This window comes from Saimiri boliviensis, chromosome 8, assembly GCF_048565385.1.
Source record: "Saimiri boliviensis isolate mSaiBol1 chromosome 8, mSaiBol1.pri, whole genome shotgun sequence".
Lineage (NCBI taxonomy): Eukaryota > Metazoa > Chordata > Mammalia > Primates > Cebidae > Saimiri > Saimiri boliviensis.
Window position 1 is genome coordinate 34,028,012 of NC_133456.1, and position 14,472 is coordinate 34,042,483.

Below are 14,472 nucleotides of genomic sequence, written 5' to 3' on the forward strand. Positions count from 1 at the left end.
TACATAATGTGTACACGTAGATACAGAGAGTGGGATAACAGACTTTGGAGTCTCAGAAGGCGGAGGGTGGCGAGGAATGAGAGATTACTTAATGGGTGCAATATATACTATTTGAGCAATGGATACACTAAAAGCTCAAATTTCACCACTATACAGTATCTCCATGTAACAGAACTGTGCTTGTACCCCCAAGTCTATACGAATAAAAATAAAAGTCACATAAAATAGGAGTAGAGGAAAGGGATCATAAAGAATTGTAAAAATGTGGAAGACTGTCCCTCAGGAAAAAAAAAGACTAGAAAATTCCTCCTCCACTTTATAAAAGGATTGCTATGAAGAATGTTCAGATGAATTGTCCTGTGTATCTTCTAGGAACACAAAGGCTTTTAAACCTGTAGACTCATTGACATAAAAAGCAATTATAGTGACAAACAGGTTACCAAGAGAGAGATTTGAATCATCCTCTTAAAAATGTCTTAACATACGATGCAAGCTGCCTTTAGCTCAAGACCCAATATTAAAGGAAAAGATGTTTTTCTTTATTCTAAATACTTGAGGTTTTCAGTTCTGGAGAAATGTTTTTTCTCTCTGTAGTGAAGATCTTAGAGAAGTAAGCAAGAGCTACCACCTTGGAGTTGAGACCACAACTCAGAAACACCAGCAATCTACCAGGATTTGGGAAAAGTGTGGCAACCAGTTTAAACATTTCTAGTGTGACCCACTTACTACTTTCAGTTGTCATTATCAATATCTACCTAAATATCTTGATACTTCTTTGAGTTCTAGTTTTCTGAAATGTCATTATAAGTCTATTTATCCTTTGTTCCTGATCAATAACTGTTGTGCTTTTTAGAGAAATTATTTTCATTTATGGTAGATAAAGAAATAAAAGCATTGAGAGAATAGGGATATGTGTTGATAAATATAAAAGTTAAAAGATAAATATTTGAAATAGACTCAGAAAATAAAATTTAAAAGTTCAGAGTTGCCTACAAAAAATCAACTTTTGTCCAGGAGCAGTGGCTCACACCTGTAATCCCAGCACTTTGGGAGAACAAGGCTGTAGCATCACTTGAGGCCAGAGGTTGGAGTACAGACTGGCCAACATGGAGGAACCCCGTATCTACTGAAAATACAAAAAAAAAAAAAAAAAAAAAAAAAAAAAAAAAAAAAAAAAAAAATTAGACGGGCATAGTGGTGCATTTCTATAATTCCAGCCACTAGGGAGGCTAAGGCCTAAAAATTCCTTGAACCTGGGAGGCAGAGGTTGCAGTGAGCTGAGATCATGCCACTGCACTCCAGCCTGGGTGATAGCAGAGCGAGCCTCTGTCTCAAAAAAATAAAAATAAAAATAAAAAAAGAAAAGAAAATCAACTCTTTAGGAGATATATTCTGAAAGATCTACCATGAAAATATTTGATGCTTTCTATATAGGTGACATCGGAAAAATAGTAACAGGTATACAATAAAAAAATAACAACCATTCCTTCAACATTCCTAAACTCTGAGAATGAGTCGGAATAGGTTGATCTTTAGGAGGAGACCAGACTGGAAAGGATTTAAGAAATTGAAGAGCTAAAAAAATTGATACTTCATAGTCTCTTGGAAGTCATTGAAGCCTATTATTTGAATCTCACCAATAAGCTAAACCTAAATGTGCATTACGTAGGGAAGCCATGAGTAAGATTACTCAGGGATCATGGAATGAAACATTCTTACTTCCAAAGTTTGAGAATGGACTATTCTTTCTAGTTGGAGTGCAGTTTTCATGGTTGGAACCTGCAGGGTGGAAAGGAGAGATTGATTAAATACGTTGCTTCCCATCCCAGCCATCCACAATTTATCATTTTTAGCTAGTGTGCTTATTTTGCATTCAGCACAAAGATGGCAATCTGGCAGGTTTGTGAGCCTTGAGACTCCAACAGATTGGGGCTGAATTCTTGCTTGTTTGTCAAGGCAACAGAGCATGCTCCTGCCAGTCAATATGCCTTTTCTTGCCTTGTCAAAACCATTTCTACTCCATGCCAGTGTCAACTGCATTTCCCAGATATGGCTGCAAAATATTGTAACAAAGGTTGCTATTTAATTTGAAGTTGTTTTGGCAGGTGAGCTCTGCTCTTGCAAATTGTGATTCGGAACCTGTGATTTACAGAGTAAAAAGCCCTTATTGAAATATAAATGCTATTTAACTGTTAAGAAAAATAAAAATCTATGTAGTCAGTCATTTAATCAATCTGATGGCAATATTTCTTTAGTACCTTGTATACACTGAAACCATAACTTGTGCTTTGAGGAAATACAGAAGAAAAATGTTGATGCATCCCCCAAGGAATTTTTCCATGTAGGAATGTACAATTTATCCAACTAATTGAGGAGATCTTCAGCATTAACCAATTTTTATAAGAGAAGAAAAACAGTGAACACAAAATACCAGAATGGGCCAGTCATGGTGGCTCACACCTATAATCCCAGCACTTTGAGAGGCTGAAGTGGGCAGATCCTTTGTAGTCAGGAGTTCAAGGCTAGCCTGGTCAATATGGCGAAATGCCATCTCTACTAAAAATACAAAAATTACCTGGGCGTGGTTGCACGTGCCTATAGTCCTACCTGCTCGGGAGGTTGAGACATGAGAATTGCTTGAATCTGGGAGGCAGAGATTGCGGTGAGCTGAGATCGTGCCACTGCACTCCAGCCTGGGCAACAGAGCAAGACTCTGTCTCAAAATAATAAAAATAATTCCAGAAGATGGTTTATCCTTGAATAAAAATATAAACTGGTGGGTTTAAGCCAAGGACATTGTACGGTGATAAGGGTTTTACTACTAGGTTTCCATATCATGTGCCATATTATGGGTTTTGCAAATACTATGAAAGAATGGATATAAATAGGCACATCTTTATCTTACAGTTGAATAAAGCTGTGTGTATTCGGAGTAGTTCTTTTCTGTAAGCACCTAAAATTTTCTTTGATGTGGTAAGCTTGTGACTACCAGGATGCCTGGCTGAATATACCAGCTGGTATAACAAGGCAGAGGAGAGTTGTGAGCATATACAGCATGATCCCCTTACCTTGTTGAAGCAACAATGAAGATGTGGCAGCTTCCCACTAGGCTCCACATCCCTCCAGCTAGTTCCCTACCACAGTCTTTAGGAGAACACAGGCATCAGTAAATAACACAGCATAGCATATAGGTTGCTTCTGTGTGCATCATTTTCTTATGATAAAAGTTAGAGTGCTGACTCTAGAAAGCAATCCATACTTGGCATGAATATCTCTGTTATACAGTTTTAGTGTTGGGGAGGCATGAAGACAAGGGAAAAGAAGAAGGAAAGAGGAAATGGCTGTGTTTTGGTTCCGCTAAGAGGTTTCACTAATAACCCTGCCATCTTGAAGTGAATCTAATTAGTGTGGTAAGATGTTTCTTATCCCTAGTCTTCATTCTTCTCTCTTTCCTAAAAGCACTTCTCTAACTTTTGTCCGCTTAAATTGTCTTTGTGCACAGGGTAATAGAAGGATTTTGCTTCCCTGCTTTCCAGTAGAATTCTTTCTTCATTCTTATTCAATTATTTCACTTGTTGAAAACTTGAGTGAGCGATGAATCTTCTGAGTCTGTCTTCTGAAGTCAGAATTTAAAATGCATGGTTACTGGGGGCAAGTTATCTCAAATGTCATCTGATACCAACAGATGGGGATTCTTGGCTGAGAGGAAGTAAATATCTGGGTTCCTCAGGCATATCAATCTTATTTGGCCCTGTTTGAAAATGTCAGGGCTTTAGAGAATGTTCAACATGTAATGTGATTAGCAAATACAATGAGAAGCGGACCTGGTTTAGGAATTCTCTTCTGAAGTTCAGACCATGAGGGGACCATATGTGTTTGAGTGCTGTCAAGACTCTAGTACTTCCACAGTGTTTTCTGTCTAATGCTTATGTGATGAGTGAGGTATTTAATAATAGTGCCTTACATTATTTACATTTCCTTACAAATGCCTTACATTTCCCTTTAGAAAGTGCCATCAGATCCATAATCTGCTGCTGATTTTTATTCTTATCACACCCTGTATAATATGTAAGATAACTATTATTATCCTAATGTTATAAATAAAGGGAATCAGTCTCAGAGAATTAAACTGACTTAATGAGTTATATTCAGAGTCATATTAAATTGTTGTTCACTGAACATCTTTGAAGTACGGAGCAATTGCTATATGCTAGCCCCTTTATTATCTTTCGGTTATTGTTTATAACAACCCAGTGGAATTGGTGGTATTACCTGCATTGAACAGATAAGTTTGAAGGCATGGAAGCCACTGTTGAGAATCATGTAGTTCTTAAGGAACAAAGCTAAGATGTAAGCCCAGGTTTTGTGACTCCAAGTCCACTACACCTTACCTATGTTGCTAAACATAACACTTTAAGCTGCTACTGTGGTAAAATATTTGGGCCACATAAGCAATTACTCAAATTCTGTTCTGTTCACACTAACTACCTTTTAAGATCCATGATCTAACATTCTTTTCTCATCATGCCAGCCAAGCAGCAGGAAGCACAAACATAGGCATAATAGTTGTGTTAATGGCAATAAAAAAGTTATCATTTATTGCACATCTACCAAGTATACTGTGCTAAATTTTTTGTATAGCTTAGTAAAGAGTCTGACTGCGTTTTTGTGTTCAACTGCTGATAGCTTTCAAGCTCCACCACTTCCCTTTGCCCTTCTGCCCCATATCTGGGAAAGCTAATAAAAAATTCCAGGTGATCCCTCCTCTGGTACCTGCAGGAGGTTCAAACCATGCAAGCCCTAGCCTATGCTGGAGAATCTGTACTTCAGTCTCACTCCTTAACCAACATAATACCCCAATCCAGGGGCCCTCCTCTGATCTCTAGACACTTTTTTGCACCTACTTGGGAGCTTATACTACTCTTTTCAAGAACCTCATTATGTGAATAATAAACCTTTTTATACTCCATTGGGGTGTATGTGGCATCATCAGTCTCAATATTTGGACCAAGTTTTGGGTGAAGTCCATCCTACTTCTGTGGAGCCCTTAACACATACATTACCACTCATCACTCATCCTGAAACCAGGCAGTTATTGTTATCTACATTTTACAGATGAGGAAGCTGGAACATAAAGAACTAACTCTGTGGAGTGTGTGTGTGTGTGGGGGGGGGTGTCTTTGTGCACAGGGTAATAGAAGCGGACTAGATGTCTATAAGAAGAAACAGGGAAGGATTTTGTTTTTATAAGCTTAAGAAAATACTTAGCTTTCCCTGAGAGACAGTGACTTGAAATACCAGATGACTAATGGTTGAGTTAGATAATGTTTTGTAAGGTTTTGTAAGGTGCTTGGTAGGTATTCCCAAAATATGTATAATAAAAATTGATATTTCACAAGTTTCTGCCTGTTCGTAATCAAGTTGTGTCCTTCAATTATATAATAGCTCACTCTCAAAACAATTTTTAGGTATGTTCCCTGAAGAAATAAATTGGAAAATAAAGTACTAGTTGAATTTTCACTCCCTACTGATTTGAAGAAAGCTTAATTAAAATGTGCTACTTTTAGGATCCCTCATCAGAGTTTCAGTGAAAGTCTTTCCTCTTCTCATTTTTCCTGCCCTTTCCCCAACCTGGGGATCCAATCAGAGCACTGTACTAAGCTCCTGCTGTCATTAGTATCTCTGCTGCCATTGTCTGGCAGAAGCATGCATCAATGCTGAGAGATCCAGGCCTAAGATGCAAGAATTTCCACTCGTTTTCAAGATTAAGGAACCTCAAAGTATTTTGGCCCTACCAGGCGAGAAGTATTTGCCATGTACACCATAGAGGTCATCATTAATAAGAGATATTTCTGAAAACTCAAGCCAGAGTTCATGAAATGCTACCTACTTTTAATTTATTCCCCATAGAAAATGATTCCACAGGCCTCTTTTTAAAAGATTGCCTATCAGGAAACATTTTTCTAATGTATAACTTATTCTATTTTATACTGTTTGCCATTTGTTACTGTTAAAACCTAGCTTTATTTCCAAGATGACAGTTGCATTTCAAAGTATTAAATTCCTTTAGTGATGCATATTTCTTTATAATTGCTTTCTTACACAAACATCATTTGCTACAGTCATACATTTTTTTTCTTTCCTTTAACTATGATGAATAATCTTTAGTTTTTATCTCTGTTTATACACTTTTATTCCACAAACATGCTTTTATCCTATCTTCTCTCTCTGCATACTCTTAACATGTCTAGTGCATGTCTCTCTTGGTCATCTGCCCTTGCACATGAAAGACACCCTTAGGCCGGGCGCGGTGGCTCAAGCCTGTAATCCCAGCACTTTGGGAGGCCGAGGCGGGTGGATCACGAGGTCAAGAGATCGAGACCATCCTGGTCAACATGATGAAACCCTGTCTCTACCAAAAATACGAAGAACTAGCTGGGCATGGTGGCGCGTGCCTGTAATCCCAGCTACTCAGGAGGCTGAGGCAGGAGAATTGCCTGAACCCAGGAGGCGGAGGTTGCGGTGAGCCGAGATTGCGCCATTGCACTCCAGCCTGGGCAACAAGAGCGAAACTCCGTCTCAAAAAAAAAAAAAAAAAAAAAAAAAAGAAAGATACCCTTTACAGGAGACTTTAATGATTTGAATATGATCAATAAACAAGCCACAGTTGTGTATACTGGATGTTTGATGATATCTGATAAGAAGAGACACAAGACAGACAGGAAAACCTTACTCCCTTGAATTCACTTTGAAAAATCTGACAAAAATACATTTAGTTCACAGAAAGTGAATATAGAGACATCCATTATAAAACAAACTATTATGTACTATACATGTAGTTGTCCACCTATAGCATATACTGTGTTACTCAAGATCTCCATACACTCACTGTAGGAGAACAAACATCAAAACCTGATGGTATGTGTAGTAAACTACAGAGGATGCTATGTAAGCAAGTACAGCGGAAGAGGTGAAAGACAGCATAGCTTTTCAACAATCAGGAAAGCATGTACTGAGAACCTACTCCTGGGAATGCCTGAAGACCTTAGAAGTTAAATATTGATTCCTTACTAGTTACTTGAAAAAGTTTTTAGAAGACCATGGAATGTTGGGTCTGGGAATAGTGTGAGGCCTTTCTGTCAAAGTATTTTATGTTCTTTTTGATCAAATAAAAGTCAAGTAACTTCCATTAATCTACTTCCTGCCCCTTCTGTGTGAGTGGGTGGGGAGGGGGTTTAGGTAGATATTTAGAATTGAAATTGGGGTATTTGGATTGATATCGTACCTCTTTATTTAGTCTTTGTGTAACCCATAGGCAAGTCACTTAATTCCTCTGAACCATAATCTTCTTCATCCTTAAAATGGGCTTAGTGTACACTACCTATTTCATAGGATCACTATAAGAAATGAGATAATGCTATGAGTCTTTGAGACTGATACATCTATAAAAATATTAATTATTATTATTGTTCTGTAATATAGACTATTCAAGATGGAATCAACTGCTTATTATCTGGAGAGTCAATTTTGATTGGATATGAATGTTTGTCTTTTTATTTGATCTGGTGGTAGTGAGGACATTGCTGGAAGTAATGACATTTTAAAGTATTATTTTTATGAAATGTAACTAAGCAACTAAACTAAACTTTTCCTTTCTCACTTCATTTTCTAGCTATGTTAAAATGGGACCTGAAATGGATAATAGAGACAAATGCCACGGCCTAAGGAAAGGGCATATAAATCCTAGGCAGCATGCTTTAACCTGAAACAGAGTGCACCTTCTTTATAAAGCTGTAGCAGGATTAATTAAAGCAAAATTTAATGAGCTGAAAAACACTTTGTACCCTGTGGACATAAATACTAAACATCTAGCCCCAAGCTGTTAGTATTTAGAAAGCCCTAAAGATCTTAAAATTATTAGCAAATATTGGTGAGGTTCTAAATTTACTATAACAGCACTTCACTTAAAAAAAAAAAAAAAAAAAAAAAAAAAAAAAAAAAAAAAAAAAAACGAAGATTGGTGGGGCTGAGGTAGAGGAAAGAGATCTTATATCAGCTCTCATCTCACAATGAAAATGAAAACACTCAAATGAGTATTATTTTTGACACTAAAGAGTCAAAGTACAATGGGTTCAAATCAGCTTTTCTTTGAGAGGGCCAAGCATTCAAACCAAAAAAAAAATTAATAATATGATTCATTAATTAAACTTACAGCAGTGGTTTGATATAAATTCATAAGGTGCAGTATAGGGAAGAACCAAAGTCGTACTTCATTAGTATCAGATAAACGTGAGATTTTTCCAGGAAAAGTTTGAAACATGAAACTCCTAAACCTCAATCTTTCATCTACTTTAGCCTTATGATTTTAGGTATTCAGGACATTATTATCACCTTATGGATGAAGCAACAATGCCTAGAAATGTGTACTGACTTTGTTAAGGAGATAGAGCTACCAAGTTTCTTTTTTCTTTTTATTTCTTCTAACAAAAAAAAAAAAAAAAAGGGGGGGGGAAGCATGCACAGAACGTGCAGGTTTGTTACATAGGCATATACGTGCCATGGTGGTTTGCTGCACCTGTTGAGCTGTCCTCTAAGTTCCCTCCCCTCACCCTTCACCCACCAACAGGCCCTGGTGTGTGTTGTTCCCCTCTCTGTGTCCATGTGTTCTCAATTTCAACTCCCATTTATGAGTGAGAACATGCAGTATTTGGTTTTCTGTTCCCATGTTAGTTTCCTGAGGATGATGGCTTCCATCTTCATCCATGTTCCTGCAAAAGACATGATCTCATTCCCTTTTTATGGCTGCATAGTATTACAAGACATATATATACCACATTTTCCTTATCCAACCTATCACTGATGGGCATTTGGGTTGGTTCCATGTCTTGGCTGTTGGAGATACTGCACAATAAACATGTGTGCATGTGTCTTTATGGTAGGATGATTTATAATCCTTTGGGTATATACCCACTAAAGGGATTGCTGGGTCAAATGGTATTTCTGGTTTTAGTCCTTGAGGAATTGCCATGCTGTCTACCACAATGGTTGAACTAACTTACATTCCAAACAATAGTGTAAAAGCATTCCAGTTTCTCTACAGCCTCACCAACATCTATTGTTTCCTGACATTTTAATAATCACCATTCTGACTGGTTTGAGATGGATTCTCATTGTGGTTTTCATTTGCATTTCTCTGATGATTAGTGATGTTGTGGCACTGAGAAGAAAGTATATTCTGTTGATTTGGGGTACAGAATTCTATAGACGTCTGCTAAGTTCACTTGATCCAGAGCTGAGTTTAGGAGGTGAATATCCTTGTTAATTTTTTGTCTTGTTGATCTGCCTAATACTAACAATGGAGTGTTAAAGTCTAATATTATTGTGTGGGAGACTAAGTCTCTTTGTAGGTTTCTAAGAACGTGTTTTATGAATCTGGGTGCTCCTGTGTCAGGTGCTTATATATTTAGAATAGTTAGCTCTTCTTGTTCAATTGTTTACCATTATATAATACCCTTCTTTGTCTTTTTTGATCTTTGTTTGTTTAAAATCTGTTTTGTCTGAGACTAGGTTTACAACCCTTGCTTTTTTGCTATCCATTTGCTTGGTAAATTTTCTTCCATCCTTTTATTTTGAGCCTGTATGTGTCTTTGCACATTAGAGGGGTCTCCCAAATACAGCACACCAATGGGTCTTGACTTCTTATCCAATTTGCCAGTCTGCGTCTTTTAACTGGGTCATTTAGCTCATTTATATTTAAGATTACTATTATTATGTGTGAATTTGATCCTGTCATCATTATGCTGTTTGGTTATTTTGCACACTAGTTGATGCAGTTTCTTCATCGTGTCATTGGTCTTTACATTTTATTGTTTTTGCAGTGGCTTGTACTGGTTTTTCCTTTCCATATTTAGTTCTTCTTTGAGGAACTCTTGCAGGGCAGGCCAGGTGGTAATGAAATCCCTCATCATTGCTTGTCTGGAAAGGATTTTATTTCTCCTTGACTTATGAAGTTTAGTTTGGCTGGATATGAAATTCTGAGTCAAAAATTCTTTTCTTTAAGAACGCTGAATTTTGGACCCCAGCTTCTTCTGGCTTGTAGAGTTCCTGCTGAGAGGTCCACTGTTAGTCTGACGAGTTTCCCTTTTTAGGTGACCTGGCCTTTCTCTCTGGCTGCCCTTAACAGTTTTTCATTCATTCCAACCTTAGAGAATCTGATTATATGTTTTGTGATTGATCTTCTTACAGAGTATCTTCATGGTGTTCTCTGTATTTCCTGAATTTGCATGTTGGCTTGTCTTGCTAGGTTGGGGACGTTCTCCTGGATAATATCCTGAAGGGTGTTTTCCAGCTTGTTTCCATTCTCCCCATCTCCTGGTACCCCAATCAACCACGTGTTCTGACTTTTTGCGAAGTCCCATATTTCTTGGAAGCTTTGTTTATTCCTTTCATTATTTTTTTCTCTATTCTTGTCTGCATATCTTATTTTATTTAGATGATCTTTGAACTCTGATATCCTTCCTTCTGCTTGGTCAGTTCAGCTGTTGATACTTGTGAATGCCTCACGGCGTTCTTGTGCTGTGTTTTTCAGTTGCTTAGGTCATTTGTGTTCCTCTCTGAACCGATTCGCATTCTAGTTAGCAATTCCTCTAACCTTTTATCAAGGTTCTTAGCTTCTTTACATTATGTTAGAACGTGCTCCTTTAGCTCATTGTAGTTTTTTATTACCCAGATAAATCCAGATCCTCCATCCAGATCTGTACCCTTAATGGAGAGATGTGATAATTTGGAGGAGAATAAGCACTTTGACCTTTTGAGTTTTCAGCTTTTTTATTGTTGTTGTTGATTCTTTCTCATCTCCATGAGTTTGTCAGTTTCAGTCCTTGGGGCTGCCCCTTGGATGGGATTTTTGTGGAGGCCTTTATTTTTATTGTTATTGTTGTTGATAATGCTATTGTTGTCACTTTCTTCTTGTTTGTTTTCCTTTCCATAGTCTAGCCACTGTTTTGTAGGGCTGCTCCAGTTTGCTGGGGGTTCACTTCAAGCCCTATCCATCTGATTCCTACCCCTGCCTGGAGATGTCATTCAAGGAGGCTGCTCCTTCTTCTGGGACCTCTGACTTTGAGGCGCACTAACCTGATGACAGTAGGATCGTTCTTGTATAGGGTGTCTGTCAAACCCTGTTGGATGGTCTCACCCAGTTGGGTGGCATGGGGAGCAGGACCCATTTAATGAAGCATTTTGTCCCTTTGGTGGGGGGGAAATCCACTCATCTGGGCTATCTAGATTCCTCAGAACTACCAGGATGAGAGGCTAACCCACCCGACTACCTTGGCTGCGGGGAGGCGGCTCCTCTTGCTTGTGTGTCTCACAGGTGGGCCACTGTGCTACACTGCCCTTCCTTCTCTTTGTGGGTTACACCAACCTTCTAGTCAATTTTGATGAAATAACCTGGATGCCTTGGTTGCCAGTGGAGGATTGACAGGCTTACTATGTTTTTTTTTGTTTTGTTTTGTTTTTTTTTGCTAGGAGCCTTCAATCCCAGCTGCTTCTAGTTGGCCATCTTGTCCTCGTCCCCCAACAACTACCAAGTTTCATAACCAAGTGTTGAAATTCAATGCTTCTGATTCTGAGTAATGCAGTCCCTCTTTACATTGAAATATTTTAAAATAATAGAGAGATCGCTGGTTTTCTTAACTAATTTCAGTGACAGCCTTCTCAGAATAATAGAGACATACCTTCCTGAGAGATTCAGTTTACTTACCCTGGGGGATAATGGAACATTTGCCTGGTAACCTGCATCTGTGGACTGACCAGAAATGAATGCAGCTCTCTAAGACTGTATGACATGCCCTCTAACTAGTGAGCTGGTAACTGCTAAATGCCAAGTTCTGCTTTCAAAATGCCCATGTCGCAAGTGCTGGTGGATGACCTGATATAATGACCAATGCTGTTTTGGTAAAGTAGAGACATTTTCATAGACTTATGATCTTTACACAATCTCTCTATGAAGAAAGCTTAGAGAAATCATTTTAGTACTATTATCTGTAGTTGAATCATGTTATGCATGCAATAAGTGTTTTAAATGAAAGTAATTTAAAACAACTCTGTGTTTTTAACTCTGGAACTACACTTTTACTGTACCTCAATAGATTCCAGACAAATGTGTGTAATATGTTCACATTTATGTTGGTTTTTTCTTATTAAAATGCATTAGATTTATGCTTCTAATATCATGTTTTGAGAAACAAAGTGGGTCATATTGGAGTTGAACTTATTTCTCTATCAATGCGAAAAATGGAGCTATTACCAAACTTATAAAGGTATATGAAAATAAGGAATAAAAATAAAAACACATATAAAATGTTATTCTACAAAAATAAATGGATGTTTGATCTTTAATTAATTGTTCAGGCAAAATGACTTTGCCCTATTTAATACCAGAATTCAGTAATAGAATCCAAGTTAAACCTTAGAAGTCCCAAGCTTTCATTTTCTCTATTGCTGTTTCATTCCTTAGAATAATTCGTGATGAATGGGGAATATGACCCAAAGCCCAATTTGGGGTGAAAATGAAGGCTTCATATTTCTTCAAGTGGCTGTTAACACAGGGTAAAGGAAAAGACAGACAACTGCTAATAATTTCAGCTTAAAAAGTACCTGAGTCTTTCTCCCCACTAAGGGAGATACATTTTGTGAAGAATTTTTTTCATAAACATTCTGAGCAAGTTTTTTTTTTTTCTTTGTATGTCAAGAGGCATTGCAGAACTTGAAGCCAATAGCAATAGATGCAGCTGCAGATGGAGAAATAGTGTGATAGTGTAGTAAAAGGGCAAAATCAAAGGCTTGAATGAACTGAGATCAAATCCTGGCGGTACTGTTTTCTAGCTGAATAATCATGATCACATTACTTAACTTCTCAGAGGCTTAGTTTCTTTATCTATACATGGGGCCAATAACATTCTTGTGTTGAGTTATTGTTACAGCTAACTAGTACTTGACTTAAATATTCGGTACACAGTAAATATTATTATTCATAAGTCTAAGATTAGGTCTTCCTTATAAAATCATAATGTTACAAATCACTCCAAAAATTAGCAAGAAAATGAAACCTCCATCCATCACTCCGTCTTTTGGAATATGGATGCCCTACTGAATAACTACATGCAAAACCTCTCTTAAATAAATACTGATGTTTAGAATAAATTGTCCAAATCAAAATGATGAATGCTTTGGCATAACAGTTATTTTCTTTTTTTTCATATGAAAATAGCAACGCCTAGGTTTAATTATTTTTGAAACTGCTGTCCTAAAAGCTGTTAATTCACCTGCCAGGGAGAGTCATAATCAAGAATTAGTTCAGCCTTACTGTAGGCGTTTGTGGCACATTGAAACAAATTAGCAAAATGGGAGGTGTCAAACACAAAACCCAAAAATTTTGAGCCCCATCTCCAAATTGTGCAAGGAAAACATTGTCCCACAGTCTGCTTTATCCGTTTGGAAAGGGCCTGAACAAGCCCTGTCTAACAGAGATCAGACCTAAGCCTCCTGAAAAGGAGCAGCAGCCTCTTCCTACTATCCCCTCTGTCTGTGCTTTCCCCCTTTCTCCGTAGCATGGGTGCCTCAGCGAAGCATCCTGCCACTTGGAATTCAGAGTAAAAATGACTTCGCAAAGAAGGCAATAAACATAAATGATACCTGTGGGTAATAGGTTTGAAATTGCTGTTTTCCTAGGTAACTGGATATAATTACAAGTACTCTGGATTCCAGGGGGCTACGGTGTAATTATCACTCTAATTTCCAAAATAAAAAGGAAGGATTACAACAGCGTTGTCACAACTCAGTAGCATAAGAAAAGGGATCTCGCTAGAAAGAGAACAGTATATTTCAGCATATTTTTCTTAGTACTCATTTCACATTGAGAGCATATGTTTTTATAAGGCTAAAAGCACACAAATCTACGTGATTAAATCTGTATAAGTTACAATACATCACCTCTATAGTAAGGCTACTGCAGGGTTTCTCAGTAAGTTAAAAAAAAAAAAAAAAAAAAAAGAGGAAGGGAGGGAGAAGTGATGAGTGATATCACTGCATTCTAACAGTGGGCGGGTTATCATATATTTTGGAAGTAATTAAAGACGATCGAGTGATACTTCCCAGCCTAATGAGTGATTCTGCCACAGCTTCACAGCAGGGAGGCCCCTGTGTGTTACTGCGCATTTCCATAGTATTTACTGGGGTAATGAGTGTTATTGCTGTGGTGTAACAGCAGGGTGCACTGCTCCCTGTGTTTCCTGAGAGCGCTGCCATAATTAGAAGGCAAAATGTGATTGCTGTTTTCCTAGACACCAGTCATGATCTATTCCTATATTGTTCTATAGTAATTACCAAGTGACATAGTACTATTTCCCAGGATATTTACTTTGGACAAACAAGCAACTTTTTTTTATATTAAATTAATTAATTTTTTGCCAT

General features: G+C 37.7%; 1 pseudogene; it reads left to right on the forward strand.

The window, feature by feature from the left end:
- LOC141585360 (actin, cytoplasmic 1-like) overlaps window positions 1-14,076 on the forward strand; it is a 451,127-nt pseudogene extending 437,051 nt beyond the window's left edge.
- The last annotated feature ends 396 nt before the right edge of the window (window positions 14,077-14,472 follow it).